We start from the raw sequence: 22,068 nt of genomic DNA, 5'->3' as shown, positions 1-22,068 counted from the left end.
GTAAATTGATGAGCTCCAATTTTCTTTCAACACTTATTTTATTTTTTGTCATTTCAGTGGTTGCTGCATGATTTGAGTGGTGATGAATTGGTGTTTGGTGATTAGCTCACATATGGTCCAGCTGGAGTCTTTGCTTGACTCTGGAGTCACTTTAGAGGTTCACATTTATACTGCTGTCAAGGCTTCTTTTTCTCCCATCTACAAATGATATGTTGGTTTAAAAAACAGAACAGTATCAAATTACTGTCACACATATTAAATGAATTAAAAGTTGTCTTACCTCTAGGTCTCAACATGTAACTGTAAACAGGGAATCATCATTAAGAAGGTATGTTTCTCCCAAGGTCCTGCAGTGATCTGTTCTTGGTCATGTTCTATTTAATTATATTATTCATGACCAGGAAGAAAATATATAATCACAGGAACCGGGCATATAAACTGTACTTGTAGGATGGGGTACGTTATGTTGGGAAGCAGGAAAAAGATTTGGGGGACAAAGTGAATGATCAGCTAAACAATAGCTCCCAGTATGATGCTAAAAGGCTAATTTGATCCTCAGAAGTATTAACAGCAATCTTCAGTAGGTATAGAGAGGTTATTTGAACCTGTATTTGTCACTGGTACAAACTGCTGTTGGAATACTGTGTCTAGTTGTAGTATCCACCATTCAAGAAAGATGCTGATAAATTGGAGAGGGTTTAGAGAAGAGCCACAAGAATTATTAACAGGATTTGAAAACATGTCTTATTGGAATAGACTCCCAAAGCTCTATCTATTTAGTGTAACAAAGAGAACATTAATGAGTGACTTTATTATAGACTGTATATAGATACAGAATGGATATAGGATACACATTTTTCACAGTGAGAATAATTATCCATTGGAACAATTTATCAAAATTGTTGGTGGATTCACCATCACCATCATTAATCCCAACTCCTAAATTTGCTAGTTAATTTTTTTTGTACAATATTCCCTTTGTCACACACACTTTGCAGCTGAAATAGTATTTTTACAATTGCAACGATTAGCTGAATTTTGAAAAAAACAACCCTTAAATACACAATTGTTGGGTTGTATCTATAGGTTTTTGTTGTTTTTGTAGTACAAGCAAATTTCAGACACCCATTTTTCACTCAAGCTTCTCAAACATGTGGTTGTGACTCAAATTGTTGCCCATCTGGAACAAAATTGATGCTAAGAACATTTTCAATCTGTTTTTCAGGCTTCACATAGCAGTAAAACTGTTCTTTCAACAATAAAAAAATGGTCTGCTGGCAAAGTGAGACAAAGGCCCCTTATTCTTTAGAGCTTACTGCAACATTGGACTTTACAAACCATGAAATTTTAATTTGTAGAACTGAGACATGCATTGGAATTACTAGCACTACACTTGAATAGTTCTACTTTGATTTAGCATACTATAGATGGATTTTAATCATCAGGTAGTGTCATAGCTGTAGTATCCTCAGGGCTCAGTATTCATTCCTTTACATTTTGTGATCAATATGTCACCTCTGGATAGTTATTGGCCATCATGCTACAAATTTGCACATAGAATAATGTTTGCACTTTTAGGCATACACTAGTTTGTGCCTGAGATAATTTAATTATCTGCCACCATTGCCGTAGATCAGGACTACTCAACTTTGGAAGCCCCGGTGGCCACAATTATATTCATAGCACATGCTGAGCTCGGGCTGCAACTTAAGTATATGCAAATATATGCAAATAGCTTCTTTCATACTGATGGGCATGAATACAAAGATTAAGGGAAGACTATACAACTCACAGGCCCCATTTAAGTCAGTTCTGATGATATTAATAAAATGCAATATTTACCCAATTTCTACCCATATGACAGTACTGTTAATGATCAATGACAGTCCAGGAATTTAACTACTAAAATGCATATCAACAGAAGACCATTATATTGACTATTTTTTTGTTTTGGCTCTCACCCAAGGGCCGCATGTTGAGCCTAACATAAACCCAAACTGCACTGTGGGCTGTGTCGTGTAGCAGATCCTTTTGACCACGGCCAAGCGTATATTGCCCATACTGCCACACTAGAGCCCCTCACAAGAAAAACACAGGCCACTGAGCCAGATCCAGAGACCGAGCTTGAAGTCCCTCAGCTGCTCAGCACAGTTCTCAGTAAATGGAACTTAACTTGGCAAGCCCCCGAGCCAGGGACCTTCAAGGCTCAGCACAGTTCACCTGGCAAGCACCTGGGCCAAAAAGATAAGAGTAGGGACACAAGCTGTCCCATACACTAAGTTAGCGAGCACTAAAAAAACAGGACAAGATAGGAATAAGAGAAATGGGCTGTCATATACATCAGTTAACAAGCACCTGGAGCAGGGAAGCAAAACATAGCTAGCTTTCACGTGTGCCAGTCATGTCTGCATCAGGCACTGACCACAATGCCTTGAGGCAGATGTCATATCACAAGGAAGGAATCCTAATATGGTACAGGATATCAAAATTATAGTATAAAGCACCCTGAGCTCTAAGGTCGGGAAGGTTCCGTATCAAGATAAAAGGCACATATCGTCCAGCCTGGCTAACGGGTTGAACACCCAAGGCCGCCTTCCACCCACTGAATCATGAAAGGGTGTATGAATCCGGAGCATGCTACGCGTTGGTTTTTGTCTGTGTATTGTAATTGTCACTGGGTTTGTAAGTATTGCTTAATATATTATTATCAGCTTAGCAATCGTTAGTTGTATTGTATTAACCATATTGTATAATGGTACCACACCTCGGTCTAAATAAGAACTAGGAGTAGAATTGAGGGGCTGTTAAGTGAATAGGCAAACTAATAACTAACTCTACCAGCTGTTCCAAGATAACCATAAAGGAACTGGCTGTAGGAGAAGTTTTTATTATTGTTGTACTAACTTTCTTTAATGTATGTTTTATTTGCATGCTACGTTGTCTTAAACAAATCAGAGACAGTGATTTAATATAATCAGATTGTAGTCAATAAAGTTCGGAATTTGTTAAGTACATTTAAGTTCGAGCTTTCCTCCTTCATGGCCCCAGTTCCTTGCCACAAACGCCACCTCTAGACAATCTTTTGAGCCTCTGGTTCATCATGCTACAAACAAATGGGCCGCTTGTTGAATAGCCGTGCCATAGATCAAGGTAACTCAAAAGTATGGCTTTGCTAACAGTCTGGAAGTGTGTCCCTCTGCAATTTCTTCCATTTGTGTGGAATCTGTCAATTTTGCTGTTGTAAATTAATGTTACAGGTTTTCCCACACACTCTTCTATTCTTGCATCCAGATTAACATTTTTTTCCCACAATTTCAAGAATAGTAGAGTCCCAGGTAGTCAACACACTGACTGCGAATGATAGCTAATAATAATGATAGTCTTTACATTTAGTACCTTGAATATTCAAAAGATCCCAAAGTACTTCCCAAACTTAAATTTAAACAAAGACTATCTAGTCTATTCACCATAGATGAAATGCAATCACCATTACATAAGTCCCTCACTAAACCCTTATCACTGGGAGAATCATTTAGAACCCATTCATTGTGTGCCATACTGACTTTTTCTTAGAAGCAAATTTAATGAGAACTGGTTACCTTTTATACTGATACCTACAAACATAAACACTAGATTCTGAAATTCATGATCATTTAATTGTTAATTCCATATTTCTAGCTAGTGTTCTTGAGTTGACTGTAGCTAGCAAACTTTGTCAACTTTATATAACTACCTGTTCATCTAGTCCTTCATCAAGTCCTAGTCTTTTTTTTTTTCAGAGAATAATACCATTAGTTAAATTTCTTAGCAATCTCTTGTAAAAAGCCAGAAAGAAGAATTGTCTGCACTTAACCTCCTAGTCATTACAGCAGCTTTTGACATAAGTGGACACTTGATTTTCCACAAGTGACTTGAAAAAGTTGTTTTGACCTGATTTGGTGTTTCTTGGTTCTGCTTCATTCTGTCCACAGGAGAGTAATCCATGGCATGTGATTTGATTTTCTGCATACAATTTTTCTGGAGGTAGCACATAGATTTCTGTTCTCAGGCCTTTGATTTTTAATTTGTACATTCTACTCCTGAACTGTTAACATGGGCTTAACTTTCATTTATATGCTGATGACAAAGGAGATTACTTTTCTAAAATTAGCCCTTCATATTCCTTCTGCCACATCTGTACTACCTGCTTGACAAACTAATGATAAAGTTGGGAGGTATGGACATTTGCTACAATTTAATGCTACAGAATGGATATTGCTTGAGAGAAATACACACCACTTTAAAACCCTCCCATTCCATTCACTTTCTTTTGTTTGCTGTTTTAGAAATGTATTCAAATAGATAGAAGATTCATATTTTCACAGATTATAAGGCCAGAAGGGACCATAATGATCATCCAGTATGACATCCTGTATAATACTGGTCACAGGATTTTCCCAAAAGAATTCTTATTTGAACTGGAGAATATCTTTTAGAAAAAAAAAAATCTAGTCTTGTTTTTTAAATTTCCGGTGATGGAAAACCCACCATAAGACATGAAATTGTTTCAGTGGTTAATTCCCTCAGTTATTAAAAACTGATCCTTATTTCTAGTCTCAGTTTGTCTAGCTTCAGCTTTCAGCCATTGGATCTTATTACAGTAAAACGCGAATAATTACAATTGTACCGCACTCCTGATAGTCTGGCATCAAAATGGCAAGAGCCTATGGGTTGAGCTTCAGCAAAAAATGAGTCACAAGGCAGCAGAGAAAGCAGCTGAACCAAGAGAAACTGGACGGGACAGAATCAGTCTGCCACTGTCATTGTGTGACGCTGGACACAATGTAGCTTGTGCTACAATAAAAAGGGTTAAAAACACTTTATATACAGTGTGTGTGTGTATATATATATATATATATATATATATATATATATATATATATATATATATATATGTATGTATGTATATATATATATATATATATATAAAACCAGCTTATAGTACCTCCTGATAGTCCAGCATATCCGATAACCTGGCACCATTTAGGTCCCAAAGGTTCAGGAAGTCTACTGTATATCTTTGTCTGCTAGACTGAAGAGCCCACTGATAGGAAATTTGATCCCTGTGTAAGTAGATAGACTATGATCAAGTCAGCCCTTAACCGTTACTTTAGTGTGCTAAAGAGAGAGACCTCATTGAATCTACTCCTATAAAGCATATTTTCCAATCTTTAAGACTGCATATGATCTAACACTAGAATCATGTGTTTGTGCTGTGGCAAAATGTGCCCTCTTCCCGTGTGTAAGAATTGCTGGAGTACTTTCTAATTTTTCTTAGGTGTACGCAAAGGGCAGTGGATCATGCTTTTAAAGACAACTCAGCACTGTCATGTTGGTCTTTTATATGCTTTATTATCAGACAAAAGCTACACTAAAGGTAGGCTTAGACCATGATCTAGCCATGTATCCCAGTGGGAATATAATTCTGGTTGTGCCTCAGTTGCACTCCTTTTTAATAGAGACCTTTTAAATGCCTGCAGTGAAATTGGAAGCCAGGCGAACCTGCTGTGGTTCTATGATCACTATTCATCACAGGAATTCAGGTAGAGCAAGAAGGGCTAGGGGTATTCTGCGTTCAGCCATAAGCCTTCTAGGCTGGCCTCAGAGTTGAGGGCTGAAGGATCTGGTGCATAGGAAAGGAAGCTTTTTCGTCCATTTTTGTGCATTCAAACCTTTTTCTCGTGGGTGTCCTCAGTAATGACAAATTTGAAGAAATGTTCCCGCCCACACAATTACAAAGATAAATGACTAATGATCAGCTAGTAGACATTCTTCCCACAGTACATTTTAGTAACTTCAGATACGCTAAATATTTTTCTTATATTGCTAGAGTGCTTCACTGCCTTCACAAACCTGGATGGATGAAATGAAGCCTTGCACTTTTAATATTTAGGAAGCTAGAAATGAAAAAAGTTGTTTCCAATAGTATCTTTCCTTAATAATATTTTATACTAATATAAGATGATAAAAATAATGACCCCTTATATGAGTGAGGGGCTGAATACACATGTAACAGAAAAAGATGATCCCTGCCCCAGGGAGCTGGAAGTATATGATCAGAGAGAATGTGTGAATACAACAAATAGGTAGAATACCAAGCAATAGCAAGATAGCTAATGATGATTGCAAAATTTTCAGAGAAAAGGTTGTGTGCGCTCTCTGGGGTTCTGTGCCTGTGCACGCTTAGGTAAATATGGACTGCCAAAAGCTAACTCTGATTTACTGCATGTGGACCACAGGTTGGAAGTTCCCCACCCCGGATATATAACAATATGTTTTAACAGATCTGTGATTTTTTTTAAATATGGAAAATAAATAAGGTTTTCAGTGGCAACCTTCAACCCCAACCTTATCTCTGTCAAAAACAAATAGGAAAAAAAAGAATAAGCCTACAAGTAGATAAGTCAAATAGGAATCAATATGTGTGGTCATATTTTCCTTTTCCTACAGTGTTATGCGGTTCACTGTTAAAACTTATTATTGTTATTCTTCTATATAACACATTTTGAGCTGTTTGTCTAATATGGTCTTGCTGGTTTGCACTGATCCAATGATGCAAAGAAGCCATACACTCAGTCTGAGTTGGTGGTTAAATTGGATGTAGGCCTACTTTGTGCCACTGAAATGTGATGGTGAATCTGGCACTCTCTTTCAAAAATCAATATCGTGTAAATAACTAGAGTAAACCACCCTTTCTTCCTTCTCCTACTATTCTTTTAAGAGGCCTATGTAAAATTTGTTACTCCTCACTTTGTGAATAAAGGAGCCAATAGTGTAATGTATCAGGTACACAACATAAATGTGTACAAAATGCAAATTCAGATGTGTCAATCCCACAAAAATTGCATCCAGATTTCAATCATACCATAAGTTTCTGAACAGTGAAATGGAGGATTTTGGTTCAGTCAGTGGGATTAACCATGAAATGAAGACCTGAATTGGGATTCTGAACTCTTCTTTGATTCATATATGTTCAGGGGGCCATTGGTCTACCGCTTTGGTTTGGTGTGAAATATATTACGAATACTAATTCTTAGGAGGAAGGCAAGCAAAATTTCTCCCATTTTTCAGAAGAATTAACTGAGGGTCTGGTCACTTCCAGAAAAGTTGGAAATAGAATATAGGTCAGCTTGGAAGGATTAGATTTGAATTGGTAAATGTTAGTAAACTTTGACTGAAACACACCCAAACCAATAAAAAAAGTCTCCACTGATGATATTCAAAATTTTCAGGTAAGCCAAGTAAGGCAAATGGTACTTGAGAATTAAGAGACTGTCCCTAAATAAGGATTGTCTGGTACCCCCCATAATATCCTGCCATTGTGAAAGTGTAAATGGATCGGAAGTAAAAAATACTGAAAAATAAACATCAATATTATCCATCAAAAGTCTTAATACATGTCATAGAATGTTCCTGTTACAATATTTCAGTGTGTTTATGAAAATACTAGTATCTGAATACAGGTTTATTGTATAACTAATAAGTGGCCAGGGAATATTTTGTAGTAAAATAGTCTAATGCCATCCCTGATGTTACCACCCCCAACCTATTTATTATATCCAAGCCAATGAATAATACACACATATTTATCTGGAGGGGGCATTTGAAGCAGGGAAGAAAATGATGGTGGTATCCCTTTCATAAAGAGAATTATTTGTTGTTTCAGCATAAAGCCCATTTTTCACAGTGCTTTGACAGTCACATAATTGAATAAAGAATTTTGAGAAACACAGAGTTAAAGATTCAAGCATTAATGTCTTAACACTAAAAACGTGGCTTGTTTTCATGTTCACATGTATTATTCAGGTTATAGATTTTTAATTAAATATTGATAAATAAATTGAAATGGAAATTCTGGCTATCCATCTGTTGTCTAATTTAGAATTTATTAGCACGTTTCAATTGTTTTATGTAAGCACTTCACTTTCGAAAGATTGGGGTTTAGGGTCTAGAGTATACAGCAATTTAAAGTTACTGAAGCGCTTCACAAATTGGAATTCCAATTTTGAAGAATGAAGGTCTCCTAAAAATATGAAGCACACCAATAATTTTAAATTATTTTATACTTTGCAAGCCCAGAACACTAGTCATTTACAAAGAGAGGCACTTATAAAACACTAAAGTGCTACAATAATTTCAAATCATTGTGTGTAATGTAGGGCAGGTTTTTTTCCTTTTCCTTTTTTTTAAAGAAGACCTTCAATTTGAAAGCAAGGAGTTTAAACTCTGCAGAGATTCAAGATATATTGAGTTGATTTGAAATGTAACTAAATACATATTACAAAAGAGTGCATATAGATTTCAACTGAAACTACATTGAAAATGTATGCATCTGTTTAGTTTCTTCTGAATTTCATATGCCCACTCTTTTCACCTTATTTTTATTATATTAGAATTCAGTTCAATAAATGGTTCCACTTTGTGATTTTTTTCTTTATGACTGAAAAAGTGTGCCTATATGTATGCCAGCATGTGGAAACACAAACATACTTTGTTTATGGACCTTGTTCTTACTGGAAATAAAAAGGGTCTGTAAAGAAACCAACCCCTGCATATTAAAGTACCACTAAGGTGACAAAGTGATCACAAATTAAAGAGCTCCACATGGTGCAGACAGATAACGAAAGTGACAACAAATAATTTAATATACAAGTTTCCTAATTTGCTTCATCTGAAAAAAATTTCCAATAGCTTTATCTCTCTCTGTCCACTTCCTCCTTACTGTAGAACCATTTCTGGCTTTGTTCCCTCCCTCAGTAAAAGCATTTTTCATTTTGACTTCCCTTTCAGTAGCCTGACTTTCTTCTTATATCACCTCATTACCCACTTCATCTCACCTGATCTTTCACACATTCAGTCAAAATTGCCACTATTACCTTACCTTGTGAAAACATCTCTATTGATACTTCCTTATATAGATGATCATGACATCAAGACGCACACCAAGATTGATATCTACAATGTTGTAATCATCCCAACATTGCTATATGGAACTATAGCCTAGACTTCATACAGATGTCAAATTAAAGACCTGGAAAAATTTCACCAAAGGTTCCTGAGGAGAATACTGGGCATCAAGTGGCATGAGAGATAGACAGAGGCTGATTCCTGAAGCATTGAGGCAATAATCATAAACAGATCTGGTCACATGGTCAGGATGCCCAACACGTTTGCCTCAACAGATTTTCTATGCTCAGCTGAGGACCAGGGTGAGACCTCATGGCAGGCAGAGGAAGCACTACGTAAACATCCTTAAGAACACTTTGGTAAAGTGCAACATTGACGCTGACACTGGGAGAGGCAGGTGGAGGATCGGGTAACCTGGAGGACCACCATCAAGAACAGTACCTGACATTTTGAGATCAAGCATGAGGAAAAGCAGAGAGCTGCCCAGGCCAGCATCGGCACCACTGATAGAGATAGAGGCCTCAAGTGCAGCCACTACCAGAGAATGTTTCTTGCCAGTATGGGGCCTAATTTCTCATTTTCACACTTATCAGTTTTAGGTGTCCAAGGGGAAATCTTACTCAATTCAAGGGATCCCAGAGAGAGAGATGACCAACAAGATGGCTACTAACCTCCCTTTCCTCAGTAAGGGTAACCTTCATGTCTCTCCTTCCTGCCTCACTCCTGCAACACAACCTGCCTTACTTCATTTGGTCTGTGTTTTAACTTTACTGAATCTTTGTCCTCAAGGTAGTTTATGATTTACCTCAGGTTTCTGAAACTAGATTTTTCTCAAGTCACTTCATTTGATATGTGCAGTTTTCAGTATTATTGAGCATCTAAAGCAAGAGGTCAGTGTCTTCAGTACCCTCATGTCCTGTGAATTGCATCTAACTGCTACTTTTGTGTGTGTGTGTAGAGGATGTATATGTTTGCCACATCTAATCTGAAAGCTCCTTCATGGTAGTCTTTTTACCCTCCTGTTTGAATGTACAATATAAAAAGTGAACATCACGTCCATCCAGCTGCACAATTCAGTATGTCCTTCAACTCAGTCTCTTTTGTCTCCATAGATTATCTCAGAGTAGATTCAGTTAAAGAAACAAAGAGCAAACAGTGGAAAACACTAGGCCATGAGACTCACTGAAGTCTATTGAAAGGATTAGCCCATAGTGATAGATACAACAACTGGCTTCATTTACAAAATGACACATTTCAACATTTTGTTTTGGAATTTCAATCAGTTAAATTTATTTTGTTTAAAGCAGGAAAAAAACCTCAAAATGAAACAAAAGGCTTTGTTTTCAGTCATACAAAATGTTTTGTTGACTCCCATTTTTTTAGGTTCTTCATTTCACCAGAAAACCTAATAACGTTTTGTTTCATTTTGACTTGAATCAAAGTTTTTTTTTCAATTTTATGATTTGGCCACCCAATTCAGACTAGGATTCTTGCCCGTGTTCTATGTCCACTGTTTCCTTCCAATGTTTAAATCCAATTACTCCTCTTCACTCCGTGGGTGGCTCTTCGTTACAGCTGCCTGGCTACTCATTCAGTTGACTTCTCTAGTCTTTTCTAGTTTTGTCCCTTCCCCTGTAATTCTTCACAACTAAGGGTGGTTCTTTCAGTTGTGCTGCCCCATCTGTCCAGACATTTATCTTCTTTCCTTCTAAACCATTTTTGTTCTTTTAAACTCATCCTACCTTTCCCTCCCTTCTTTTTACTTTTAACAGTAGATGAAGTCTATGTATTATATTTTGATGTCCCTTGGATATCATTACATAAAGAACAATTATTATGTGCTTGAAGCTTGTACAAGAATTGATGAAGACTGTCCTTGCTTCAAAAAACTTAGAATGTAAAAGACAAAAGCAAACCATTCTTTTCTAATATTTTAAAGTAATTACACTGATGTAATATTTGAATGTTCAAAATAAGTTCCTTTTGATGCACATCATGCTTAGTTTTACACTGAAATTTCCAGTGCTATGTGAATGAGATTTTCTTTCATGGGTATCCCTTGATCAATAGGCAGTATGGGGCAACTCTCTCACAAAGTCAAGTTCTCAGTCCTTAAGTATGCATATACACATTACCATCCTGTCAGATAGTGGGTTTCATGCTGTATATATGGACACAGTACATCCTGGCTCCTTAATCTCAAGTCCACCCACTGCCTCACCCACGCATTCTGTTTCTTCCCTCTTCTCCTCTCATTCTCTCTTCCATAAGTTCCCAGTCAGAAGTTGTTCTTTCACTTCTATGACTCACTCTCTCCTCTATGGTGCATCTGTCCCTTAATCCCCACCTCTTAACATTTTTTGTCTTTACACTACTTTATCTTATATATGATTTTCTCAGTGCAATGGTTAATGATGCTTCTGAATGAAAGATATTACATACATTAATGTTTGTATTTCATCAGCCAAAACAGTTTTAGGTGCAGTTTTATCAAGCTTTAAATAACATTTGAATTAATTTTTAAAAGTACACAATGGGCCTGTTTACTCTGGAATGAAATAGGAGCAACTGTTACGAAATCAATGGCATATATTCAGAATAATGCCAAATACCTTTTTGGTTAATTTTTTACAAACAAGTTAGGCCTTTCCATTTTTTACAGCTTCAGAGATTCCAGATCTGTTTATTTTCAAGCTAACTGAACTTTACTTGAATGACTGTCAAATCTATTAGCTAGTGAAGTCCTGTTGATAAGCTAAAATGGTCAAACAAACAAAATCCAAAAGGCTCTACTCAACTTCTCTAGTCCCACAACAACTAAAAGATCAAAGCATTATATTTCATGTTCAGAAAATCTATGTGGAGTGAACATGGAGCAAATCCACTGCTGCTATTGAAATAGTGAAATTCAAGTGTTTCCTCTCCTTTATAAAATAATTTCTCAAAGGCAGATAAACTAAGCATCTCTGTTCTGGAAGTTATAATATTTCCAAGAGACAGAAGGCACTTTGCAGTATTTGCAATTTGAGTGTTTTGCCAGGTTTGTTAAGGCAGAGAATATAATTGATTCATAATAATGAAGGGCTGGAAGGAATCTCAAGGTGGCATCTAGACCAGCCCTCTAGGCTGAGGGAGGACCAACCAAAGCTAGACCAAATTCTAATGTCAGTAAATCCACAACATCCTTTCAAAACCAATTCCAGCGACTAGCTAGGCATACAGTTACAAAACTCTTTCTTATATTCTAAACGAGAGCAAAATTGCTGCGGATTAAGCCCATTACCTCTTGTCCTCCCCTTCAGTGGAAATAGAGAGCAACTGATCATTGTCCTTTTTATAACCCCCCCTACACATATCTGAAAACTATTAATGCTTTCCTCCTCTCAATCTTCTTTTCTCCAAATTATGCATGGCCATTTAAAAAAAAATCTTTCCTCACACGTAAGGATAAGATTTTGTCATGGTGGTTATGGAAGTCATGGGACCTTCATGACTTTTACTACTTCAGCTTCACCCCATACCATGGGGAATAAAAGCAGAAATTGTCAGTTGCTTGGGGGTGACAGAGGCCAAAATCAGCTCTTTTATGTTTAGTGGAAGTCAGACAGGCCACAGGTTTCCATGAGTATTTGTTTATTGACCATGACTGGTCTGTGACATATACTATGAAAAAATCTTAATCTTACTTAGAAATAATCTAAACTTTTTTCTAAACTTTTTATCATTTGTGTTGTCTCCAGTTTTTCCACATAGTTCTTGAAATATGATGTTCGGAAATAGACAAAGTGTTCCATCGTATACCTCCACAGCGCTGAATAGAGCAGGACAATTACCTTCCACAGTTTACACGTGACACTCCTGTTGATCCCACCACAGAAGCCTATTGCCTTTTTTTTTAAACTGCATCACACTTTTGACCACTTTTCTGTGGTACTACTGTCTATCTAGAGAGTTATTCACCTTTGTATATCCCTGTGTTTGATTGTTCTTCCTAAGTGAAGTACTTTACTTGTGCTAATTGGATTTCATCTTATTGTGTTCAGACCAATTCTCCACCTTGTCAAGGTTGTTTGGAATTCTAATCCTGTCCTTCAAAGTCCTGGCAACTCCTCCCAGATTGGTGTAATCCACATAGTTTATAAGCATGTCCTCCACTCCATTATCCAAATCATTAATGAAAATATTAAAAAGTGCTAGACTGAAACAGACCTCTGCAAAACTCATTTAATATGTCTTTAAAGTTTGATAGTGACTTGGAAGTGCAGTTATAACTACACTTTGAATATATTTTTTCAACCAGTTATGCACCCACATAATAGTATTTTCAGCTAGACTGCATTTCCTTAATTTTCCTATGAGACTGTCTTGTGGGACTGTGTCAAAAGCCTTATTAAATTAAGATATGTCACATTTATTACTTCTCTACTTCCACTATACCAGAAATCCCATGAAAGAAGGAAATTAGGCTGTTTTGACATGCTTTGGTTTTGACAAATCCATGATGGCCTTTATTTATTACTCTCAATATAGTTGTCGAGTTGCTTAAAAATCGAGCATTTAATAATTTGCTCCAGTATCTTTTCAGGAATCAAAGTTAGACTGACTAGTCTATAAATGTCAGGATCTTTTTGATCCCCCCTTTTTACAGATAAGTATTATGCTTGCCTTTCTCCAGTACTGTGGGACCAGATTCATCCTCCAGGAGCTCTTAATAATAACTGCTAACAATTCTGAAATTGTCTCAGCTAGTTCTTTAAGTGACCTAGGAAGGATTTCATCGGGTCCAGCTAAAATTAGATGCATTCAAATATTTAAATATTATTTACAATTTTCTTTCTCTATTTTGACCAGTGCTCCCTCACCTTGTTAATATTAATTGTGATGTATATCGGGTTACAGTTAACTTGGTTTTGTGAATTCAAAAGCAAAACTGTATTCAAACATGTCAGCCTTCTAGATGTCTATTATTAGTTCTCTTTCCCTGCTAAATTCTGAACCTTTCCTTCATCTTTCTCTTTCTCCTAATGTACTTATAGAACCTCTTCATGTACCCTTTTATGTTCCTTATCATGTATAACTCAGCTAGTGCTTTAGCCTTTTTTTATTTTTTCCCTGCAGTCTTGTGCTATTCTTTTGTACTCATCTTTATGTATGTGTCCACATTTTTACTGTTGGTAGCTTCCTTATTGATTTTTAGGTCATAGGAGAGCTCCCAAAACAGTCATATTGGCCTCTTGCTATTGTTTCTATAGCTCATTTACCATTATCTGGCATCTTGTGTATTAATTTACACCATTTGCAAAGTTGATGTAAAATGCTGCAATTCTGATCAGGTAGCATTTTACACCCATTACTGTTAATCAATACACAAGATTCAGGGCAATGATGAATCTGGGTACCACTAATTAGTAACATGAAAAATCATAAAGATGACTAGAAAAATAAATTATAGCTTACTGAAAGTGTGCAATGACATTAGCTGGAGTAAACGTTTCACTCATCTTCTGAAACAGTTTAAAATAATGCACACTTCTGACAGTTGTGATTTAGTTACAACATATTCCAGATTATCATCTTGTCCTCCCAGCTGCTGAGGAAAGCACCCCTTTCACTATGAAGGTAGTTAAGTGTTTTCAATTTTTTTTTCAGAGCAGTTTCAGAACAGCATTCAGAATAGAAAGGAATACAATTTTGTGTTCAAAAGGCTTCAGAGAATGACATAAATTTAATGTTTTTCTATCCAGAAGTGCAGAAAGCTGTATATAACAAAAATAGAAAGTCATATTTTTCACACCCTTTCAGTGGTTTTACAGTTTTGGAAGGCTCGGACTTAAAATCGAAAGATGTTCGATTGTAAATTTTCTTTTACTAATGTGGATTGCCACCACACTATCTGTTTTTCTGCTTCTCTTTTGTGCAGCGTTAAACCCCCCTTTTTAATGAACTATAATTCTGTAGGAGAATATAACTTTCAGCCAACTGAGCTGTTGTAAATTATTGGATTAATCTGTGTTTGTATTTGTTAGTTCTTTTTTTCAAGCCTTTATTTAACCTTGATTATTTTGGTTGCAGCATTGTACAGAATTAGGAATTGCTTGACTTGACAGGGTTTATAACTTCAAAGTTTAATCACTTTGTTTAAATAGAATTACTCTGAATGGAAAAAGAGATAGGAGAAGTGTAATAAATGCCTGATGCTTTTTTGGAAACTTCACGATTAGAGTTGATTACACATCATTCTGGGTGGGGGCATTAAGAAGAACCAGAACTTTAAAACAGTTTTAGATATTTTGCTACTTGGATTTAAAGGAGCTCAGATGTTTTATAAATGTATGGTAGTAAAGCAGAAAATATGGACGTAAGATTTCTATCAGTCAAGGGTCTGATTCTTTACTTCAGTAGGAACTTTGCCTGAAAAAATCCTGTCAGTTAGGGAACAGAATAGCAGTTATATTGGTCTGACAAGCTACTTACCCCACACAGTCAGAGGATGAACTGATACTTAAAAGGGAATATGGTTCACAGTAAAAAATATTGATGACCGTAGTGGAGGGGAATTTCTTACCCCTGTACATGGTAACAAAAGCTATGTATAATGTCGAAATAATGTCGAGCTAGAGGACTTCTTACTCTGACTCCTGTAATCCTCATTTTACAAGGAGTAAGTGAAGTCAGAGGAAGAGTGCTCTAATTCAGACTTCCTGCTGTGTAGACAGAGCCAAAAGCCTAAATAAGCTATTTCGACTTAAGACAAGCAATAGACGTAGCTCAAGTTACATAGCTTATTTGGGCTTAGCCCTGCTGCAAAGCTGTGCCCTAAGAAAATACCACACAGTTGCTTGGAAAGTGAAGCATCTCTTGTGATAAACCTGGACATGAGAAAAAAATATGGTGTCTGCTTCTTTGTTGTTATTAGTAATAAGCTACACAATTTAATCATTATTATCCAAAGAAATTTCTCAGACATTTAAAGTTTCCAGTGAAGATGACTCTATCTTTGAAAAAGCATTTTTGCACTTTCAAATCAAAGAGCAATGTTTTGCTCTCCTAAAACAATCGACCAGTGAATTTATCCATTTGCAGAATTTGAAATTTTTATCATTAGGTAGTTTGGCCTTTCTATATGTCATGATTTGTAATCTCCCTGTTAATAACTATCAGATTAAAGGGAAAGATAAAAGTGCAGGATTCTAACTCTTCTTAAAACAAAATGGAGGATTTGAAGGAGTAGACAAAATTTAACAATAGCTAAAATAATCCAATGCTGTATTTATATGCTGTTGGATGGACTAGAATGAAAACTGGTAGGCCAATTTTTTAATCTCCCCATTTGGATGTTAACACTCCTTTAGAAGTTTTATATGTTGCTGAAACAAAGAGGTTAAGACCCATTTCTTGAAGTACCTCTCAACTGCGAGACTATTTTCTTCATTCAGCTACTGCTCACAGAAAATATTCCCCTTTTAGATATCAGTATCTGATTAAGACAGATATAGGCCACTCTCAGATACCAATTCAGTGATGACTCAATTTTCTCTTGGCATCTAATAACCTTCTTTTATAAACTGACAGTTTAATGTTTGTACGGTGAAGAGTTTATAAAGCACTTTGACCAAGCAGATATATTTATGAAACTTAATGACAGCATAACTTCAGTTGCTGCATCTTGTACAAAACCAATAAAGCCTCTTCAATGAGAACTAATATTTATTGTTTGTCAGGCAGAGCAAACAAATTTAAGTCTGCCTGGTAGCTGAGACGGCAGTGAATTAGGTTGAAATATGGAAGATGCAGGTCTGAAAATTATTCAGGATCTCCTACTCCATGGTTAATATAGATTAAGAGCTCTCTAAAGGTGACATGGGGCAACTGTTAAAAACATTTAATGGGCACTGCTCTTTAGCATCACTTACTGGCCACATTTCAGAATGACATTAATATTGGTTTCCAAAGAGACTGAATACTCTAAGCAATTGGCTGAGGGACATGGGCATAATTCTGGATGAATCACACAGCAGAACTGTAGAAGGTAGAGATGGAAAACAGATTAGTCATGCAATCCCCTTCTCTTCTTCTCCAGAATAGTTCTCTACATTAGATTGCAGAGTGCTTTGTTTCCTTTAGTTTTACAATATTATAACCAAAGATGCTTTTGTTTTGGTAGATTGTTCTTCTGCAGCTTGATAGTACAAGGAAGTTTTAATGTATCCTTAAATACATTAAATTGTAACCCAGATATGCAGCATGTAAATATTTCAGGTTATTTTTCTCCAGATGCATTAGATTCTGTTTTTCTAAGCTAAATAAAGCTTTTTCAGACAACGTTTCTAGTCTTTCTAGGCTTCTTTGCATTATATCTGTCTTCTATGATCATCATAACTTCTGTTGAGATATCGATATTCAGCTTATACTTTAAGAAATTAGGGGTATTCTTACAGGAGTATAAAAACACAGAATCAAAATCACAATTTATTTGTGTGTGATGGTCTGAGGCCTTGTTCTTGAGCTATGGCTTTTGGCCAAGCAGCAGGGGCATCCATAAGCTGGAAAATAGTCACGTCTCCACACATTCCAGCCAGTCACATTGAAATAGGCAATTTGGGTCGGTGCAATCTGCATTTTTTATTGTTTTGTTATTATGCTCCCCACCTCTCTATTATTTATCTGGATGGTTCTATCTGTTTCTTTGTTTCTATCTTCTGTATAATTAATTTTGCTGGTTGTAAATCAATTAAGGTGGTGGGATATTATTGGTTAGATAATCATGTTACAATATGTTAGGATTGGTTAGTTAAATTTCAGAAGAATGATTGGTTAAAAATATATGAAAATATTACTGTATATATTAAGGACATTTTTTGAGGAATACAGGAACCGTCGAAAAAGGGTGTTATTTTATTTTTGACAGATCCATGTCTAGACTGCTGGGTTTTTTTTCAAAAAAATTTAATTTCGAAAAAAAGCGGAGGCCATGTTTATGCTAATGAAGCACGGGATATTTAAATCACTGCTTCATTAGCAATTTCGATGTGCCTAATCTACATCTCTGTTGAGAGAGAGGTGTGGTCTAGACACAGCCTGAGGTACCCCATAGAGTTCTCCTTTTAGCTTAATATATTGCTGTTTATTTATTTTAGGGTATGTCTACGTTGCAACAGTATTTTGAAATAACTAATGCTGTTCTGAAATAACTTAATCCAAGTCTACACATCAAGCAGTTATTTCAAAATTGTGTCAAAATACTGTCAAGGTGGAGGACTTCTTACTCCAACTCCTTTAACCCTCATTGTACGAGCTATAAAGGAAGTTGGAGGAAGAGTGCTCTATTTCAAAATAAGTGCTGTGTAGACACTCCCTATTTCAAAATAAGCAATTTTGAAATCATAGAATCATCGAATCATAGAACCATAGAGCTGAAAGAGACCTTAGAAGGACATCAAGTCCAGCCCCCTGTCCAAGGCAGGACCAGTCCCAATTAAATCAACCCATCCAGGGCTTTGTCAAGCCGAAATTTAAACACCTCTAGGGATGGAGACTCCACTACTTCCTTAGGTAACACATTCCAGTGCTTCACCACCCTCCTAGTGAAATAGTTTTTCCTAATATCCAACCTGGACCTCTCCCACCACAACTTGAGACCACTATTCCTTGTTCACATCCATCACTACTGTGAACAGCCTTTTTTCCAGACTCTTTGGAACCTCCCTTCAGGGAATTGAAGGCTGCTATCCAATCCCCCCTCACTCTTCTCTTCTGCAGACTAAATAGACCCAACTCCCTCACCCTTGGGAGCCGAAGTTTGCCCGAAATTTTCATAGCTTAGTTCAAGTTAAGACCTGCAGTGTAGACACACCCTTGGTTGGCTAGTAAGTTTTTAGCCTGCACAGTTTTGTTTTTATGCAAGCCAGTCTGAATACAATTTTTAAAATGAGATTTCATGAGGTACCCTACTAAATGCCTCACTAAAATCTAAATATATCTACTTCTCTCCTCTCATCCATTCATTTTATAACTGTTTCCAAAAAGAAATTAAAAGTTTGACAGATTAGATTTATTCTTTATAAGCCTAGGATGTCTATTGTTCATGGCTCTGTTATTCTATTGACTAATGATGTAATATTTATTCACTGATTTCTAGGCATTGAAGTTAGATTTGTGGGATCCTAGTTATCAGGATCAATCTTTTGCTTTTTGAAAATCAGTACTATATTCATTTATCTTCATTCATCCAGCCAATGCATGTCACTTATTCATTGTCAGCAGGATCAGTAAATTTAGTAATTCTTTTAATATCACTGAAAGCATGTACACACTCTTACCTATGAAGATTTTCCCTTGTTGAAGACAGATATTAAAAAAGGAGTTCAATATCTCAGCTATTTTGAGCTATTATTAATTTCATCCTCTTCTTCTGATAGTCCTGCTTTTTTCCTTCTATATTTTTACATCTTGATGTACTTGAAATAATTCCTTTTATTCTCCTATGAACAGTCAGCCATTGGTATTTTAGGAAATTAGCCTAAAAGAGTGAGATCTGAATTTGGGTATGCACACTATCTAATACATATCTCAACATTTATAAAACCTAATTTTTTATATTTTATTTTTGATATTTCCAACCCCGCTTGTGCATTTTGTGACGTGATTGTTTTGAAGAAGCCAACTACATGTAAGACATTTTAGAAACAACCAACATCAAACGGCTTCTTCACATCTGTCATTGGTAATCACCTTTATGGTGCCGCCTTTCTAGCTAGACCAGGACTGTATTGACTCTGTGGAACCCACTGGTAGTCACAAGTTTTTTTTTCCAATGATCATGTTTAGACCCAGAAATTAAGATAAGCGAAAAGAAACAGAGTAACAGAAAGCTCCCAGGGTGCAGAGCCCTGTCCTTCTCCAATCTTGTACTCTCTTTGTCTTCCAAGCAGAGAATGTATAGTCTCTTTCCCTCAGTATGTATGCAAGGAGAGTGTGAATCTAAGTCCTTGATTCGCCACAGACAAAGTAGGACACTTGAACCCTATAGCAATGTTACTCCCTGAAAGTTAGGTTTCCCTTTCTTAAATCCTTGTTGTCTGTTTCTAAGCAGGATGTCCTTCTCTGACACAGAAGACTGCAAGATTGTTCAGAATGTTTCTCCCATAACTGAAGTAGGACCATGCGCCTGCCTCATCTCTTGATCCTCTTTTGAATAACTATTATGTTTGTTTCTTTACAGCCCTCACAAATCTAGCCTATGATATAATCAGAGAACTTTTCAAATAGCAGCCATCAGTAATCTCTGCCCTTATTTTTTTTTAATCAGCTGATGTATGTTATCAGGACAATCCAATCTTTTCACAGCCAGTTCCACTGTTGTCTGCATATAATTAACTCTTCCCAACTCCCAACCTGAAAATATAATCATTAGTTTGTGGCAGCACTCCATTCTCTGTTTTTCTCTAGGAAGCACAAAAGTAAACTGCTTTAAAAAAATTAATCGGCCAGATTCTTAACTGATGTAAATCCATATAGCTTCACTAACATGCTCAAATGAATGGAATGACACCATTTTATACCAGCGGGGGAGATAGTCCCATTATTTTAGCTCCATGTCAAATACCTCACTACTGTTTATAGAAGAAAACTTTTCTTCTTACCTTGTCTGTTGGAAAAATATTTGAAGAACTCTTCATTAGTTGAAATGCTCTCCGCAATTCATCATTAAGCATTTCTTTTCCTTTCCCTAATTAGCCTCTTAAACTGTTCCTGTTTGTAGTTATAGATCTCTTATCCTCCCACCCATGTAGCCTATAGTAATAAATCAATAATTTAGACAGATTGTTGATCTGTCTGAGTGGGAGTCAAAATGAATGTTACTTCATGACACCTCTTGGAGCCAAATTTTAGGGAGCCCTTTTTTTTTAAAAAAAAATCATTTTATTTGAGTGTTTTGTAGGAGTGCTTTTATCAAACCAATGATGTTAACAAAGGAAGATGATTTTATCTAGTTTTATTTAAAGCACTCTCAAACATATCTACTTTTTTCTCTTTTCTTTATAGAGAAAGTAATTGTAATTTAAAACCAAAATTAAATGCATAGGAATAACTCTATAAATTCATATCTTAGCCAAACAGTTAGCTCTTATCTACACTGGGGTATTGACCTACACTCGTTATGTCAAATTTATAAGTGGAGAGTCCAAATTACCATGCCCATTTTTTTCAGAATATTGGGCTGCTTATTTTGAAATCTGTACTCCTCCTTTCCTTGGGGAATAATGCTAATTTCAAAATAGTTATTTCAAAATAGTGTTAGTGTGGATGTTCTGGTGCTGCTATTTCGAAATAACTACTTCCCAGAGTACTTTCAATTAATTATTCCCCAGTGCTTCCTGGGGCTCTAAGTCAAAGTAGCATGTCCACATTAATGGAGATGGCCTCTGAGTAATTTCGAGGTTTCCCCATAATGGGGACACGCTGTTTCGATTTTTTTAAATCAGGATTTATTAAAGTCAAATTAAGTTATTTTGATATAATTTCTCAGTGTAGATATGTCCTTACAGCCAAATTTTCACAACTAGTTTATAATTTGAGCCTGAACTCTATACTGTGGCACCATTTTCCTGTGCTATCAGCTGTGAATATACATCATAAATTTAGACTTCTAACTACATGGTATATGGGGGTAATTGTTTGCCCATGCAAATCAGTTAGTTAGATGCCTAGGAAGAGACTCTGAGCTGGTATAAAACTCAGCTCGTCTAATCACGGCCAGAATCAGGGATGGGAACTTAAAGGAGTGTTCTTGATTAACAAGCTGAAAATCTGATTGCTCACCTAGAATGTATTCATGGAAACCAAACTTCCTTTGACTGTGGGTGTAAAATGAAAGGCAGGTGGTAAGGCCTCTTAAAAATGTGGCCTATAATGTTTGAAGAATAAAACTTATTTCACCCACCATTAAAGTAGCAGGTAACTATTAACAGCCAAATTCTATGGAATTCTCATGATGTCTAATGTAGTCCCATAGGCACATTTTAATTAGGTATTAAAAGATGGATGATGCTAGTTTAGGGGCCATGACAATGGGGATGCTACAAGTGACACCATGGATCAATACTGTCCTCACTTCTAGAA

General features: G+C 36.3%; 1 protein-coding gene across 4 annotated transcripts in view; it reads right to left on the bottom strand.

Annotated features, from left to right (window-relative positions):
- ADGRB3 (adhesion G protein-coupled receptor B3) overlaps nucleotides 1-22,068 on the bottom strand; it is a 649,111-nt gene that overhangs the window by 165,003 nt on the left and 462,040 nt on the right. The window lies entirely within an intron of this gene.

This window comes from Pelodiscus sinensis, chromosome 3 (genome assembly GCF_052426305.1).
Source record: "Pelodiscus sinensis isolate ZL-2025 chromosome 3, ASM5242630v1, whole genome shotgun sequence".
Taxonomy (NCBI): domain Eukaryota; kingdom Metazoa; phylum Chordata; order Testudines; family Trionychidae; genus Pelodiscus; species Pelodiscus sinensis.
This window is presented reverse-complemented; position numbering and strand designations above follow the sequence as displayed.